General features: G+C 49.6%; 1 non-coding gene and 1 pseudogene across 1 annotated transcript; both read right to left on the bottom strand.

The window, feature by feature from the left end:
- LOC115463958 overlaps positions 1 to 477 on the bottom strand; it is a 3610-nt pseudogene extending 3133 nt beyond the window's left edge.
- A 369-nt stretch (positions 478 to 846) lies between these two features.
- Positions 847 to 1000, bottom strand: LOC115463968. Its single transcript, XR_003941220.1, has one exon. It is a non-coding gene; the product is annotated as a 5.8S ribosomal RNA (ribosomal RNA).
- Between the last annotated feature and the right edge of the window lie 17238 nt (positions 1001 to 18238).

Below are 18238 nucleotides of genomic sequence, written 5' to 3'. Positions count from 1 at the left end.
TCCCGTCGGGTATCCCACCGGGTTGAATCCGGGCGGACCGCATGGACCCCACCCGTTTACCTCAACGGTTTTCACGCCCTCTTGAACTCTCTCTTCAAAGTTCTTTTCAACTTTCCCTTACGGTACTTGTCCGCTATCGGTCTCATGCCGGTATTTAGCCTTAGATGGAGTTTACCACCCACTTTGGGCTGCATTCCCAAACAACCCAACTCCGAGAAGACCAGGGCCCGGCGCGCCAGGGGCCGCTACCAGCCTAACACCGTCCGCAGGCTGGGCCTCGATCAGAAGGACTTGGGCCCCCGAGTGGCGCCGGGGATGCGGTCTTCTGTACGCCACATTTCCCGCGGCTGCCGCACAGGCGGGGATTCAGCGTTGGGCTCGTCACTCGCCATTACTGAGGGAATCCTGGTTAGTTTCTTTTCCTCCGCTTAGTAATATGCTTAAATTCAGCGGGTCGCCACGTCTGATCTGAGGTCATAGCCGAAATTGTAGGGAAGGAGGGAGGGAGGCAGGGAGGGAGGCCCGCGGGGCCTCCTCCTCCTCCCCTTTTTCTTCCTGAGAGGGGGGAGGGGACGCCAAGGTCCTCAAGGACGAAGCGGGCAGAGGTAGAACGGAGAACCGGACGAAGGGCGGACGCGGGTAGCCTCAGGTCAGACCGCAGACAGCCGCGCGCTGGGGCCGAGGACGATACAGCCCGGCCCCACGCTCAGTCCCGAGCACCCCTGAGTCTGCTCGAGGGGACGAAGGGTTGGAGGAGGTGTGTGTCAGCGGTGGAGAGGACCCGCCCCGACCCCCGCCGCGCCGGAAAGAGACCCTGCGAACGGCCTCAGCGATTGATGGAACGGATGACCCTCAGACAGGCGTAGCCCTGGGAGGAACCCGGGGCCACAAGGTGCGTTCAAAGTGTTGATGATCAATGTGTCCTGCAATTCACACTAATTCTCACAGCTAGCTACGTTCTTCATCGACGCACGAGTTGAGTGATCCACCTCTAAGAGTCACATTTTCGCCCTTATACCGGTATCGATGTCGCAGCGAAAGTGGCGTGGAACTCGGTTTCCGAATGCCCCCCGCCGCCGCGGAGGCGGGTCGACGGAGACCGGCAAGAAAGGAAAACAACGAGCCCGAAGGCTCAGAGTCCAGGTGCTCAGCCCGGGAGCCTCCTTCCCCGGAGGTGGAGGAGGATCGCCGGCATGGGAGGAGGAGGCGGCGGGGCCCCCTCCTCTCTCTCACTCCCGCAGACACGGGGCACCCGAGGCGTACGGCGCCGGGGCCCTCAGCGCCCATCACCACGGCTGCCCCACGTCACTCGAGTCTTCGAACCTCCGCCGCACCCCATCGCTGGGGCCGGTGCTAGGTACCTGGAACCGTCGAGAAGGAACTGTGCTCGACCGGACGGGGGGGGGGGGGGGGGGGCATCCCTCGTGTGGGCTTGGAGACGGGGAGGAGGGCATTCCGGGCACCTGCATGCCCGTTTGGTCCTCTCCCCGCCGCCTCCGCTGATCCGGCGTGCCGGATCCGCCCGCGAGAGGGCACCTCCTTCTCCCTTCCTCCCCGGGTCGCAGGAGAGAACCCGCATTCCCTCACGCTTCGGGTCCTCTGGGTTCCCAGGAAAGAGCACGGGGAGAGAAGGGTCCCGCGGCCCAACACCTCCCGGCTTCCCCATCCGGGGAGCACAGAGCTTCGTCAGGCGAGGGGATTGGAGCGTCCGAGGGAAGTGCGGGGAGGCGCCCCAGGCCTTCATGCAGGCGCACCGGGAGGAGGCGGAGGGATCCCCTCCTCTCTTGCCGGCGCGCATTCCGGTAAATATCCTTCTGCAGTTTCACCTACGGAAACCTTGTTACGACTTTTACTTCTTCTAGATAGTCAAGTTTGATCGTCTTTTCGGCGCTCCGCCAGGGCCGTCGCCGACCCCGGCGGGGCCGATCCGTGGACCTCACTAAACCATCCAATCAGTAGTAGCGACGGGCGGTGTGTACAAAGGGCAGGGACTTAATCGATGTGAGTTTATGACCCGCACTTACTGGGAATTGCTCGTGTACAGGAAATAATTGCAATCCCTATCACGAACGGCAAGGGGTAGACACACGCTGATCCGTTCAGTGTAGCGTGCGTACAGCCCCGGACATCTAAGGGCATCACAGACCTGCTATTGTTCGATCTCATGTGGCTGAACGCCACTTGTCCCTCTAAGAAATTGGACGCCGACCGCTGGGGTTGCGTAACTAGTTAGCATGGAGGAGGACTCTCGTTCGTTAACGGAATTAACCAGACAAATCACTCCACCAACTAAGAACGGCCATGCACCACCACCCACAGAATTGAGAAAGAGCTATCGATCTGTCAATCCTTTCCGTGTCCGGGCCGGGTGAAGTTTCCCGTGTTGAGTCAAATAAAGCCACAGGCTCCACTTCTGGTGGTGCCCTTCCGTCAATTCCTTTAAGTTTCAGCTTTGCAACCATATTCCCCCCGGAACACAAAGACTTTGGTTTCCCGGAAGCTGCATGGCGGGTCATGGGAATAACGCCGCCGGATCGCTAGTCGTCATCGTTTATGGTCGGAACTACGACGGTATGTGATCGTCTTCGAACCTCCGACTTTCGTTCTTGATTAATGAAAACATTCTTTGCAAATGCTTTCGCTTTGGTTCGTCTTGCGCCAGTCCAAGAATTTCATCTCTAGCGGCACAATACGAATGCCCCCAGCCGTCCCTCTTAATCATGGCCCCAGTTCCGAAAACCAACAAAATAGAACCGGAGTCCTATTCCATTATTCCTAGCTGAAGTATTCAGGTGACCGGCCTGCTCTGAACACTCTAATTTTTTCAAAGTAAACGCTTCGGACCCCCAGGACACAGTCAAGAGCATCAGGGAGGCGCCGAGAGGCAAGGGCTGGGACAGGCGGTAGCTCACCTCGCGGTGGACCGCAAGCTCGATCCCAAGATCCAACTATGAGCTTTTTAACTGCAGCAACTTTAATATACGCTATTGGAGCTGGAGAACTCTTTTATTAATAGAGATGAAAAGCAAGAACAATGACAAATAATACATAAAATAATCAGCATGTATGTACTTATATAAAGATAAATATGCATCCCCCTCTAAAAAAAAAAAAATCCAAAGAAACAAAACTATAGAAAAAAAGCTTTCTTAGGGTGGTTTTAATCGTACATGTTTCCACCAGAGAGAGGCCTTATGGTTACCCACCTCCACCCGTTCCCATTGAGCCACCTCTTGCACGGCTCTAACCAAGTCCCAGCTGACATCCTCAACAGACCTATATGTCTGGTGCAGAGAGACCCCACATCGTGCCATCCAGAGGCAGAACCTAAGAATAACCGAAATTAAGAACCCCGTGACCGGATCCGGCTGTGCTTTTCTGTATGGTGTCCCATAAACCCATTCAGTGTAACTGTAAGTTTGAAAAGTGGGAATCTGCAATAATGAGGAGACTCTGGATCCGACTCTCCTAGAGAAAGGACAGTCCCTCAAAAAAATGGTCCATCGTCTTCTCCTTCCCCACACATTTCCCCCTTGGACATTCGCGATCTTGTACATTTCTGTACTTCAAGATGCCTCTAACATACAATTTCCCATGAAAAGACAGCCAAGCAATATCCCTATATTTGTGTGGAATCCTTTCTGAATTGATGTACCTCAGGCCCTGCTGCAGCACCGGTCCCGGCGCATCCCTCAATACCAAAGGCACTGCAAAGACCTGGGAACGCACTTGTTCTACCCAGACCTCCCTTCTCCCCTCCTTAATTTCTTCCACCACGATCCCCCATAACCTTACTAATTTAACCAAAGTCTTATAATACCCCACCCCAACCGGAACCCTTTCCTTAATGCCACCATCCTCCCCTCTTGCCGCCACATGGTCCAATACCTCTCCCTCCACTGTAGGATGCTCAGAGCCCACCCCGGAGGATTCTGATCCACCGCCCGTCCAAGGTTAAAGTGTAGAAATAAGGAACTAAAGAACAAGACCAGATTTATCATTCCTACCCCTTCTTCCTTCCTGGGTAAATATGTATTATTGCGCTTGACCGGGTTCAGCCGATTTCCCCACAAGAGCTGAAAAAACACACTGTATAAAGATGTGTAACATTTTTCTGGAAGCAAACAGATGTAACTGATAAATAAAAAGAGTGGTACCAAGTGGGTTTTAATCAGCTTCACCCGGTCCGCCATAGTCATTTTCCACCCCTTCCATCTCTCTACTTTTGCCTTAGCTGCCTGAATGCACCAGTCCCAGTTAAACAAGATGTAGTCTCCTATGTCAAAATACACCCCCAAGACCCGCATCCTCTCCACTGCGTTAGGAAATTCACCTACCAATTCCTACCGCAACCCCACTGGCCCTACCCACAGTCTATTGCACTTCTGGTAGTTTACCCGTGACCCTGTGGCCTGTGAATAAGAGTGAATCAACCCCTGCAAAGTTTCCCCTTCCGTTTTATCTGCAACCCAAACTGTAACGTCGTCTGCATAGGCCATTACCCTCAATTGATTACCTGTGCCCACCTCCACACCCTTGAATTCCCCCTCCCCACCCTGTTCTAGGCGTTGAACAAAGGGATCTATAGCAAGGGCGTATATAAAGGGCTTAATGGACACCCCTGACGAACCCCTGCCATATCTCCAAAGCTCCTCCCTTTCCACCCATTCACCAATGGAAAACACTGTGCATGTGCATATAATAAACGAATCTGTGCAATCCAACTCCTAGGAAAAGTCCCATTGAACCCGATCATATGCTTTATCCTGATCTAATGCTACCATTAACCACCCGTTCCTCTCCTCCCGACTACATTCTAACACCTCCCTAACTCATGTGGCTGCCTCCAAAACCCCTCTCTCCTGCATCCCACATGCTTGCGTAACTGCCAACACATCTCCCAAGACTTGCCGCATCCGTTTAAATAGCATATGTGCAAAAATGTTGCGATCGCTATTCAACAAAGCGATGGGCCACCAGTTAGTCAATGACAGCGGGTCCCCCCCTTTGTTCAACAGCACCAATGTCGACTCTAACAAAGAATCTGGAAGGGAACCCTTCCGTCGTGCTGCCTCCCAGAGGCTCAATAAAATCAGGGCCAGTTGTAGCCTGAATGTCTGATAGAATTCAGCCGTGAGCCCATCCGGCCCTGGTGCTGTCCTTTTCCTTAAAGCTCCAATGGCTTCTTCTACGTCCTGCAGTGTCCAGGGTTGTGACAGAGCCTGGAGATGAGGTCCCCAATTTCCAACCCCCGGGGTCCCTTCTATATATTTCCCCATAATATCCTTATCCAAGTACTGTGTGGAAAAGAAACCTGCAAAGTGCTCTCCCACCACCCTCAAAATTCCCTCCTTAGAGTCCTGGACCACTCCCCCTGTGTCCCTTAAACCTCCTATCACCCTACGCGCCCTTCTTTCCTTACAATACATGAAAGGGTCAGGACTGATCAGTTTCCCAAAGTCCCTTTCATATAACAGAGAGACATATCTATTATATTGAATTTTTTCTATTAAATCTTGTAATTCATGAATATCCTCCCTACTCCCCCCCTCAAAAATTAAATAATCCCTCCATTTCTTCAGGGCCATCCCTAACCGTGTTTTCTCTCTTCCCTCCCTTCTTGCCTGATGTGTGAAAAAAAACTGTGTCCTTTGTTTTACCACCTCCCACCAATCTCCTATAGAAGAAAACATACCCTGTATGGAGGACTGGTCTTCCAAAAAATCCTGAAATTCCTTACATACCCTCACATCTTCTAACCATTTTAAATTAAGTCTCCACAAACCCCTTCCTGATCTAAGGGCTGCCGAACCCCTCAATTCTATCAGGACCATCTTATGGTTCGAGAACTCCCCTTCCACCAGCTGTGGCCCCCGAGTGCATGCTCCTTTCCGAACCAAAAACCTGACGATTCGGCTTTTACACCATCCCCTAGAAAATGTGAAACCCTCTATGTCTGGTGAATGCTCAAGATGCACATTCACCAACCCTGCCCCCTTCATAATCCCTGCCAAACGTACCCCATCATACTCAACCTGCACCGCCCGACCCACGCTATCCTGTCTCCTCAGAATAACATTAAAATCCCCCCCCCAAACTACCTGTCGTGAAGTATATAAATATGGCCTGATCTTCCCAAACAAGAGTGTACGCTCCCGCTTTTTCTGAGGCCCATAGATGTTGGCAATCCTTAATCCCAATCCCTGCCAAGAAACATCCACCACCAAACACCTCCCCACCCCTAATTCTACCACCCGCTGAATTTCTACCTTGTGTTTTAAACAGAATCCCTACCCCCCCCCATACCGTTCCCCTGCCAACCCCCAGATTGAAGGTCCCCATCTCCAGGCCCGTTTCGCCCATCTAACCTGCTCCAGGGTTTGCAACCGTGTTTCCTGTATCAGCAAACAGTCGGCTCGTATACCAGAGAAGCCATCAAAGGCCAAACATTGAGCTCTCTGAGAAGCAATGCTAGCCACGTTAAGGGTAACAAACGTCAGAAGAATTCCCGCTATCATCATGAAGAGTGTAGCTTTCCTACCAGTTCCATTGGACCGACTTATTCCTGCATAAGCCCACTACCCCGAATCTGTTCCACCTCCTCCGCCAATCCCTTACTCGAACCTCCAATTCTCAACCCTCACCCCCCTCCCCTCTTCCTCCCTATCTTCTTTTTTGACTCATCAGAAACCCCTCCCTCTTGCTGAGAACAAACCAGCCCAGTCCCCCTATCCACCCCTACCCGCTCACCCTCCCCCCCCCCACAAACTTGTCACCCCCAAAGCCTTGCTCCTGAGTACATACCCCCCTTCTGGACTTCCTCTTACCCCCCCTTCCCTGACCCTACCCCCTCCCCTAGCCCAACACCCTCTACGTCTATCTCCCCCTCTCCCTCATGACTACCCCCAAACATCCGAACCTTCCCCCTTTCTTCCTACGCTTACTACCCTCCCCGTGTTCAGCCTCTAATTTCCTCTTCCTCCTCCTGAGACCTCAACCTATCCCCTTCTCGGACCTCCTCTTCCTCCCTCCCCCTAACTTCCTCATCCAGGACCTGAAACCGATTCCCAAGTCCTAACCCCTGCTCTAACCCCCTTCCAGAGATTATCTGTTTCCCAAAACCCGTCCCCTTTATGACTTTCTGTTTCTTTGAAACCCATACCCATTCCCCGTCCACCTCATCCTCCTGCCCACTCCCTCCCGCCTGACCTCCCTTGCCCCCCGTCCTTAAAACCTCTTCCTCCATATCTCCCTTCTGCAAACCTCCTGCCCCCTGTACCCCAGATTCCTGACCCTGTGCTTGCCCCTCCCCACCCCTCCTCCTGAGCCATACCCTCCTCCCCTCCATTATGAAAAGCCCGTGGACAATCTCTAAAAGCATGACCCAAACTACCGCAGAGATTGCATCTAATGGAAGTGCATTCCTCCATGGGATGGTCTTTATTCCCACACTTTGCGCACTGCTGTACCGGGCATGACATACTAAAACGTCAAAAGGACCCACACCTGAAACACTGCCTTGGCTGTCCTTTATAAAAGCACAGGATCCTGTCTCGACCTATGAATGCCGCAGAGGGAATGTGCTGAATCACCTGTCCCACTTGTTTAAGCTTTACTGAAGCCCCCCCCACCCACCTGCCTATACCCTACTTGGATCTGGCAGTTTGGTTAAAGGGGTTCCTAATTCAGCATAACGGTGTAACCAGAATGCCAGGTCTACCCCCGAGATAGACTCATTTCGCACCAGCAAGGTCACCTGCACCAAATCTGGCCTGCTAATAGGGATTACCCTATAGTTCTTCCACTCTCCCCTCCCTCTTACACCCTCATATTTTTCCCAGAAGACCCCCATACCCCTATGAGTTAAGAAACTGACATCATACTCTGGTATATTAACCGGATGTATACATGCATAGAGGTCCTCTGGGATAAACCCCAGACCCATTACCAACCGCAGAACTGTATCCCGAGATGGCATACTCCCTCCCCTACCCATTTGATCTGAATGACATTATGTCGTTTAGGCAATTGCCCAAAACCTCTCCCTTCTCCCCTAAAACCCTCTTCTGCTCTACCCACAAAATACAACATTCCCTTCCCCATTTTCCCACTAACTACTGCTGCGAAGGAGGGAGCCCCCTGCCCCCACCGTCCTCCCCCACCCTTCCCTGAACTTGTCCCCTTCTGCCCTATTATTGTCATCCCCCCTCCCGCAGTCCCTTCTTGCCTCCCCTTTCCACCCCAGCAACCCCTCTCTGTTCAACCTGCTTTGTCACATCCCCTACCCTAGTACCCCCTCCCCCCTTTCACAAACAGAAATATTCATGGACTCAAATGTACAGGAACCCTCATCCTGCTGTCCATTTTCCCCTACCGACCCCCCCATCCTCTCTCTGCCAACATTCTCTGTCCCAAGAAGCCCTCCCCCACAAGCCCAAACCCAGTCCCTCTGCTGAGCTACTTCCAGTCTGTAGCAATTGCCCACAGTCAAACTCATGCTGTTTCTGACCTGCAGCAGAAACTCTGTTTGCCTGGGCAGCAGTTCTGGTGCTCTGCTCCCCCCGATTGTTCTGGTCAATCTCCTCTAACTCCAGCTGGCTGTCAGGTCTCTGTACACCATTGTCAGGCAGATCCCGCGAGAGGAGAACAGCTGCTTTTAAAGAGGGAATCTGGTCTGCTTCCTCCTCATTGGTGGTGGACTCCTGCAGATCCGCCTCCCGGGGCGGGGTCTCTCCAAGCCCAGCTGCACAGCTGATTTCCCTTCACTAATGTGAGCAACTGTCACTGCACTCAGAGAAACCACTGTCTCCACCTGTGCTTGCTGGCTGCACTGCTCTGAAGACAGCATAGCCTTTGTACCCTGCTGCAAATGTATCTGCTGCTCACCCTTAGTGCTCAGATTGTGCAAACAACTGTGTTTCTGATCTACTACCTCTACACAATCTGTTTCACACTCTGTGCCTTTTTCTCTTTGCTGGTGTTTTTCCTCAGCACTGGTGGCAATTGCAACAATGTCCTGGGAGAAAATTCTATACCCTGATTCACCTTCTTCTGTTTCAAGTATGTGAAAGTTTGTAGTCGCAGTTGTTTTCCCTTTAGGTTGGTCTGAAAGTTCTATAACCTCAACCGATTCAAATTCAGCTCCTCCTACCTCAACTTGGGAGGATGCCTCTGCTGTAAGTACCTCCTGGCTTGTCAGGCCTTTCATATACTGTAAAGTATTTTGAGTTTGTGTCTTAGGCAAAACTTCCACTACTGTCTGGCGTGTAAAAAGTGCTGCTGAGCCAGACTCTGCCTGTTCCTGAGTGATATCCTGTGAATAAAAGCCTTGTTTTTTATTCAAATGTCTTGATGTAGGAGGAGCAGGGAGGAGCGTGCAGAGTAATCTCTCCCGTTTTATTCAACAGATTGTACATACATCCCCTTGAAAAAGCTTGAAAATGCGAAACGTGGCTCCACGTTGGGGATAGAGACAGAGAGCCGGTTGTTTTAATCACATTGAACACCAATCACGGGTGCTCTGGAGGCACTGCAGACCAAGCACTGGCCCACAAACAGCTAAGGATAAGTGTTTACAGTATTACATCTTTTTGTGTTCTGTCAGCAGGGAGTGTTTATTGTTTAACCCTGTGAGAATTGGAAGGTAGGAAGGGCCTGTGCTATGATGTGAGACGGCTGCAGTTCTGAACCAGAGACAGTTGGTTTAAAGAACACTACAGCACTACTGAGCACTGCAAATTAAAAATAAAAAAGTATTGTAGTTGAGTTATATATCATTTAAGCTGGTGGAATTGTTGGAAATTGATGTAGGAGGTGCCATTCTTTCCCGGTTTAGGTAAACTTCTCGTAGTGGATTTGTAGTGTCCTTTTTTAGGTAGGCCAGAGTTCTTTCCGTCTGCTGAAGCTGCCACAGCAGATGGGCCTCCTCTTTCTTATACGCCTTATGTTCAGCTGGGGCTAACTTGCTCATGGCTTTGGCCATTTTTAGCTTCTTCCCCATCTCATTCATTTCTTTTTCCAGGACCACAATTTTCCTCACCCTTTCCACCACTCCTTTGGATGGGTTTGCTGGGTCTCAGCTTACAAGCTGGCTTTCTTCCTCTTCTTCCTCCTTTGACCAGTCATCAGCACTGTCTGCTTGGTCAGGACCAGGAAGTAGCTCCAGGCTAACCTCCATCGCCACCTCTCCAGCCATCTTCTTGGTTTGAGGCTCTGAGGCCTTCACCATCTTCTTCACCCGCCCCCCCCCCCCCCCCCCATTGGTCTTCTCGCTCACCTTCCGTGAACTGCTGTGTCATGGAGGGGGTCCCAAGTCTGCATAAAGCAAATAATTCTATTATCGTTCTACTTTAATTTTCCAACAATTCATACAATGACATTATTATTATATATCTGTATACGTAAGGGTAATTGTTTCTTTTTCAATTTATTCACATTTTTTGAAAACATATACATTTTAACGTAAACAAATTCTGTTATGAGTGTTTTCTGTTTATATTCTTTGTCATTTCCAATACAAATATTTTTTAAATATATTTATATACATATATATATATTTTTTTTTTTAATATATTCGTGCTTATTTAAGTTAAAGTATATAATTTTATGTCCTAATATTCTTGTTCTTACTCTTTTTATTCTCATTTCATATGATGTCTTCAATGGTTTTAATTGCAAATACATAAATATGTTTTTTTTCTGTAGACTCCTGATGCAGGCCTAGCGGCCGAAACACAACGTTTGTGTCAAGTCTTTTGATTTAATAAACGTTTGTTTCTTGAAGAATCCTCCTTTCCAGTGTTTGGTTTCTGTGGTCAAACATCCCACTTTTTCCTCTACTTTGTGTATCTCTGTGGGACGTTCGAGTTCTCCGCCTTTGGCGGATTATCCTGGCCACATGAACCAATACCTCTCCCACCACTGCAGGACACTCAGAGCCCACCCTGGGGGGTCCTGACCCACTGCCCATCCTAAGTTGAACTGCAGGAACAAGGAGCTAAAAAGTAAGACCGGATTCAACATTCCCACTCCTCCTTCCTTCCTGGGCAAATACGTAATATTACGCTTAGCCGGGTTCAGCCGATTTCCCCACAAAAGCTGAAAAAACACACTGTATAAAGAAGTGTAGCATTTTTCTGGCACCAAGCAAATATAACTCAGAAACAAGAAAATAGGTACCAGATGGGTTTTAATCAGCTTCACCCGGTTCGCCATTGTCATCTTCCAGCCCTTCCATCTATCCACCTTTGTTTTTGCTCCCTTAATGCGCCTATCCCAATTCCACCACGCTTAGTCACCTAATTCAAAATATATCCCCAAAACCCGCATCCTCTCTACTGTGTCTGGAAATCCTCCTCCCAATCTAAACTGTAACCTCGCTGTTCCCACCCACAAGCTATTACACTTTTGATAATTGATCCGGGACCCTGTAGCCCGAGAATACATTTGGATCAACTCCTGCAACTTTTCCCCTTCTTTTGCACCTGCCACCCAGACTGTAACGTCATCCGCATATGCCACTACCCTCAAATCGATGCCCCATGCTCACCTCCACCCCTGTAAGCCCCTCCTCCCTGCCGTACTTCAAGCACCTAACCAAGGGATCTATAGCAATAATAGCGGGCTCAAGGGACACCCATGTCGTACCCCAGCCGTAATCTCAACCCTCCCCCCTTTCCAGATTGGTTTTGGCCTGATAAATGCATGCATCATGGGAGGTCAGCGCTCGTCGGCATGTATTAGCTCTAGAATTACCATAGTTATCCAATAGATGGAGCGATCAAAGGAACCGTAACTGATTTAATGAGCCATTCGCAGTTTCACTGTACCGGCCGTGCGTACTTACACGTGCATGGCTTAATCTTTGAGACAAGCATGTGCTACTGGCAGGATCGACCAGGTAGCCATGGCATCATGGAACCGGACGCGCCCCGAATGGTGAGGCGGACTGGCGGCGGGGGGGCCCGACCTCCGCTCCGCAGTGGAAGGGAAGGGCCTCAATGCAGCTGGCGGGAACGAGAAGGCACGCGAGGTCCACCCGAAGGAACCTTGTGCAGAGAGAGACATGCCACCGGAAGCCGGAGGAATGCGTTTCGCCTGGAGGGATGCGCAAGAGGAGGGGGCGGACGAACCTCGGCCGAAAACCTTCTCACAGCCCCCACCCGAGCTCGGTCGCCTGTGCGGAGACTGCCGGACGCCTCGGCCTCACCAAAGATGGCAGGCACCCATTGGAGGGAGCCCTCCAGAGAGGACACGAAGAGGTAGGGAGAAACCGCATTCCCTGAACACCAGACTGGCCGGCCCGCAAGGGTGCTTCCCGTTCAGGTCTGAAGTGCCAAATCGATCAGTGGACGGAAGAGAAGAAAAGGAGATGAGAAGAAAAAATATCACCCTCACCTGGACAAGGAAAAGAGAGAAAGAGAAAAAGAGAATGAGAGGTGGGTGCACCTCTCCGCCCCGTTGAAACGAAAAGTCAGGGCTCCCGCTTGGAAGGGGTCATCCCGGGCTTTCGGTCCGACCTCCTGGAACGGATCCGACTCTCATTCAGACTTCCGGGGAGCGCTCACCAGCTCCCCCCGGTGAACACACGCAAGGGGTAGGTAGGTCCCTGTCGGGGAGCCTGGGGATGGTTCTCTGAGGGCAGGCAGGCTTTCGGGACCTTCTCTCCCCCTCTTGGAATCTTCTGTGCAGGTCCGTTCTTTCTCCAGCCCCAGAGCACCCTCCGGCAGCGGCGGTGGCCCGCGTGCTGTGGACGAAAGGGAGGCCCGTGCCAGATTGGGACCCCGACTTCCCAAGCTCCCCTTTGGACAACTGGTGGCGAGTTCCACCCCTAGCACCCTTCGCAGCTAGGTCCGATGCCGGGGGGGGGGGGGCGATGCCCCTCTGGACTAGCCCCGTGGAGGTCCCTCTGAGCCCGGGCGGGCTCAGGCGAGGAGGCATCCCAGTCGTGGAAACCGGCAAGACAGTAATCCGGAGAAACCTTGCCGACCCGTCGGGAGGGGAGAGACTCGGCTTTTCTGTCCGACCCTGTAGAACTGCTGCCTGGCTGCAGGGAAGCAAATCTGACTCCATTCAGACTTCCACGGTGGGCTCCCTCTGGTGGCTGCCGGCAGTATCGCGCCCAGCCCACACTTTGCTGAAGTTTTTAAAAGAGCCTTCTAGATCGCAGGGGATGAGCCCCGTCCTCCGCGCTTGTGGCCGGGGAGGAGGAGGAGCCGGAACGTCTTTACCGAAGGAGGGCATCCCGCCGCCATCCGCTCAAGTGCAGGGCCAGGTGTTATTCTACTTCGGGAAGCAGGTGAAAGCTCGGCTTTTCAACCGGGCCTTTAACGGAAGAAGTAACTAGCTTGCTAGTCTCGCTCGAGCGAGAACAAATCACCCTCTCCTCCGCTCCGCAGCAAAAGAGAAGGGAACCAGGCTCATCTGACCCCATTCCCCTTCTGCAGGGGAGAGACCCATGGATGTCCCTATGAACCCAGCCGGGCTCAGGATAAGCATTCCAGTCGTGGAAACCAGCAAGACAGCAATCCGGAGAAACCTCTCCACCCTGTCGAAACAAAAAATCAGTGCCCCCCCCCCCCTTGGAAGGGGAGAGACTTGATTTTTCTATCCGACCCTGTGGAACTCCTGCCTGGCAGTAAGCAAATCTGACTCCGTTCCAACTTCCATGGTGGGCGCCCTCTGGCGGCTGCCAGCGGTATCGCTCCCAGCCCACACTTTGCAGAAGTTTTTAAAAGAGTCTTGTAGACCGCAGGGGATGAGCCCTGTTCTATGAGCCACCGTCCTCCGCGCGTGTGGCCGGGGAGGAGGAGGAGCAAGTCGCATTGAAAACCCGAGTCTCTCCAATCCTTCATTCGATTGTCACGTGACACTGCTTATGGAGAAAGCTAATCAGCTAGCTGGATGTCTTGGACTAACAGAATTCAAAGCCACTGTTGGATGGTTGAAAAGATGGAAATGGAGGAACAACATAAAATTCAAGAAACAGCATGGTGAGAAACAAGACGCTGATGACTTTGGTGCTGATAATTGGGTTGTTTCAGTTCTTCCTACCATCTTGAACGAGTTTGCACCTCGTGACATTTTCAATGCTGACGAAACCGGTCTCTACTGGCGAGCAATTCCTGATGGAACACTTGCATTCAAACAAGCCAAAACTACAGGAAGTAAAACATTGAAGGACCGACTGACGATCCTCCTTTGCTGCAATATGGATGGGAGTGAAACTGAAGAGTAGCAAATCTCCTGGACCGGATGGTATTCATCCTAGAGTACTGATAGAACTGAAAAACGAGCTTGCGGAGCTAATGCTAGTGATATGCAACTTATCCTTAAAATCGAGCGTGGTACCGGAAGATTGGAAGGTGGCCAATGTAACGCCCATTTTTAAAAAAGGCTCTAGGGGAGATCCGGGAAATTATAGACCGGTGAGTCTGACGTCGGTGCCGGGGAAAATGGTAGAGGCTATTATTAAAAACAAAATTACAGAGCACATCCGAGGACATAGATTACTGAGACCAAGTCAGCATGGCTTTTGTGTGGGGAAATCTTGCCTGACCAATTTACTTCAATTCTTTGAAGGAGTGAACAAACATGTGGACAAAGGGGAGTCGGTTGATATTGTGTATCTGGATTTTCAAAAGGCGTTTGACAAGGTACCTCATGAAAGGCTACAGAGGAAATTGGAGGGTCATGGGATAGGAGGAAATGTCCTATTGTGGATTAAAAACTGGTTGAAGGATAGGAAACAGAGAGTGGGGTTAAATGGGCAGTATTCACAATGGAGAAGGGTAGTTAGTGGGGTTCCTCAGGGGTCCGTGCTAGGACCGCTGCTTTTTAATATATTTATAAATGATTTAGAGATGGGAGTAACTAGCGAGGTAATTATATTTGCTGATGACACAAAGTTATTCAAAGTCGTTAAATCGCGACAGGATTATGAAAAATTACAAGAGGACCTTACGAGACTGGGAGACTGGGCAGCTAAATGGCAGATGATGTTTAATGTGAGCAAGTGCAAGGTGATGCATGTGGGAAAAAAGAACCCGAATTATAGCTACGTCATGCAAGGTTCCACGTTAGGAGTTACGGACCAAGAAAGGGATCTGGGTGTCGTCGTCGATAACACACTGAAACCTTCTGCTCAGTGTGCTGCTGCAGCTAAGAAAGCGAATAGAATGTTGGGTATTATTAGGAAAGGTATGGAAAACAGGTGTGAGGATGTTATAATGCCGTTGTATCGCTCCATGGTGCGACCGCACCTTGAGTATTGTGTTCAATTCTGGTCGCCGCATCTCAAGAAAGATATAGTAGAACTGGAAAAGGTGCAGCGAAGGGCGACTAAAATGATAGCGGGGATGGGACGACTTCCCTATGAAGAAAGACTAAGGAGGCTAGGGCTATACAGCTTGGAGAAGAGACGGCTGAGGGGAGACATGATAGAGGTATATAAAATAATGAGTGGAGTGGAACAGGTGGATGTGAAGCGTCTGTTCACGCTTTCCAAAAATACTAGGACTAGGGGGCATGCGATGAAACTACAGTGTAGTAAATTTAAAACAAATCGGAGAAAATTTTTCTTCACCCAACGTGTAATTAAACTCTGGAATTCGTTGCCGGAGAAAGTGGTGAAGGCGGTTAGCTTAGCAGAGTTTAAAAAGGGGTTGGACGGATTCCTAAAGGACAAGTCCATAAACCGCTACTAAACAGACTTGGAAAAATCCAAAATTCCAGGAATAACATGTATAGAATGTTTGTACGTTTAGGAAGCTTGCCAGGTGCCCTTGGCCTGGATTGGCCGCTGTCGTGGACAGGATGCTGGGCTCGATGGACCCTTGGTCTTTTCCCAGTATGGCATTACTTATGTACTTATGTACTTATGCTACTATTCTATTACACAGGGCCGGCATTGGGGGTGGCAAACAGAGCAATTGCCCCGGGCCCTCATACTACAGAAGGCCCCAAACCTGCTTCAAGCTAAATGAAGCATAGACTGAAGACCAGCTTTTGGGCCCCCTTCCCGGTTTCTGCCCTGGGACCCTGTATGTCTAACACCAGTCCTAAAGCTATATATGCAATTGACGTGTAAATTTAGGCACCATGTTATAGAATGAAGGGGATACTGGTCAACCAAAAACAGCTGCTGTCTTCCTGGTGCCAACAACAATGGTGTTGCGACACAAAAAGGATTTTCAAGTTATTTGGGCCCCATCTCCATTTGGTTTGTGTAAATAAAGGTTTACTAACAGAAAATGCCCTTCACTGTTTTCTGCACATGCTTGGTGATAGGTTGTGTATTTTAAATAGGGCTTTGTTCTTTCTCTCCTAGAAGCTTCATCAAAATGTAGCTAAGACTGTGTCAATATCTTATATCTTTTTATGGCTGTTTGGGGGTATATCCAGTAAAAACTCATCTCTTCTTAGGATTAACACTGGAATATTGTCATCAACAATTCCGTGAGGGGCTTTTGCTTGTCCAAAACTGCTACACCAAAAGTAAATAGAAAAGCTTTTCTACTAACTGCAGATCAGCAATAAAGTCCAGAAGACTGTTTTTTTTAAATTCTGCTGCAGTGAAAATTAGTGTTTACTGTAATTAGATGTTATATGGCAAGTGTTTTATTTCTGTTTCATTAAAAATTTGAAAAGAAGGTACATCAGTCTCCATCAGGAACAATTTGTCAGTACATCAAATGAAGACTGCAATGTAACTGCTGTGAATAAAAGGATTTTGCATCCTTTTCTTAGACAAATATTGAAGAGAAATATTTACGTTTATACCAGTTTTCAAATGATCTTCTTAATAAAAATGTTGCTGAGCTAGATGCATCATTAACAATATAGTAAATTAATGTATAATCTTCTGCTGAAACTTGGTAAATACATTTTCACTATTAGGACTCTAAAGGTCCCTTTTACTAAACTGTTGGAAAAAGTGGCCTTACTACAGTGCAATCCACTTAAGTGCAAGGGTCCGGGACCAAAGAAATACATGCAGTTAACCGGTGCGTGCACTTAACCGTTGTGACCCAAAGAAGCTTGACATCTGATAAACATATGAACAGTACTGTTTATTATATGTACACTATAGTTTCTGTTAAGTGACATTTGGCTTTCTTGAAGTAATCAGTGATAGTCCACTGCACACTATTGTGTCTTTGAGTTTCATAGTCTAAGTCTGCCAGACGGTAAAATCTGTCATAGCACTGACATCCAGAGGCCTCCAGATAGGCCTGAATGGTGTTGAGACTCTCCAGCGCTCTTGCAAAAGTGACAGGAGGTTGTTGAATTTGGTCAGCATGTGCCTCTGCTCATTTGATCATTTGTTTCATCGTCAGCTGTTGCCTGCGTGTAGGCACATATCTCGATTGTAATCAACAGCTACATAGCGATGAAACTCCTCTTCAGTAACACCGGCTGGGATGTCAGTAGCCTGTTGATCTGACGCGTTTGCAACAGCTGCATCTGTTTTGTCCCTCTCCACATCCTTAACAAAGCTTGCCCGCTTGTAGCAGTTCACAATGGTTGCCTGTGTAACATGATTCCAGGCTTCTTTCTGCATATGTAGGGATTCCAACAGTGATAGATTACGAGCCAGTTCAACAGCACGTTTATGATTGCCAGTCTGTTCCTCCATAATGCTCATCAGACAGCGTAGCAGAAGAGCACGATAATGTGTTTTGATATTGGCTATTATGCCCTGATCCAATGGTTGGATCAGAGCGGTAGTGTTTGGTGGCAGGAAGACCAGCTTGACGTTAGACAGCCTGACATCAGCACTGTGTGCAGCACAATTATCACAGAGCAACAAAATCTGACGCTTTTGTGCCCGCATTCTAGTGTCTAATTTCTTTAGCCACTGCTTCCAAATTTCCCCAGTCATCCATAAATTTGCGTTAGCCTCGTATGACACAGGAAGTCGCTTAACATTCTTGAAGCAACGGGGCTGTTTGCTCTTTCCAATGATGAGTTTGCCGAACTGCCCCATTACGTCCTCCAGGTTTACCGTGAAGTCAGTAAGTTTCTCCGACTCGTCCGCTTGAAATACCATTTCCGACACCGGTATCCCACCCAAATCTTCCTCGGTGAAGACCGAAGCAAAGAATTCATTCAGTCTCTCCGCTATGTCTTTGTCTTCCTTGATCGCCCCTTTTACCCCTCGGTCATCCAGCGGCCCAACCGATTCTTTTCCGGCTTCCTGCTTTTAATATACCGAAAAAAATTTTTACTATGTTTTTTT

This window comes from Microcaecilia unicolor, chromosome 2, assembly GCF_901765095.1.
Source record: "Microcaecilia unicolor chromosome 2, aMicUni1.1, whole genome shotgun sequence".
In the NCBI taxonomy this organism is placed as follows: Eukaryota; Metazoa; Chordata; class Amphibia; order Gymnophiona; family Siphonopidae; genus Microcaecilia; species Microcaecilia unicolor.
Note: the sequence above shows the minus strand (reverse complement) of the source record. Positions and strands in the feature narration are given on the sequence as shown.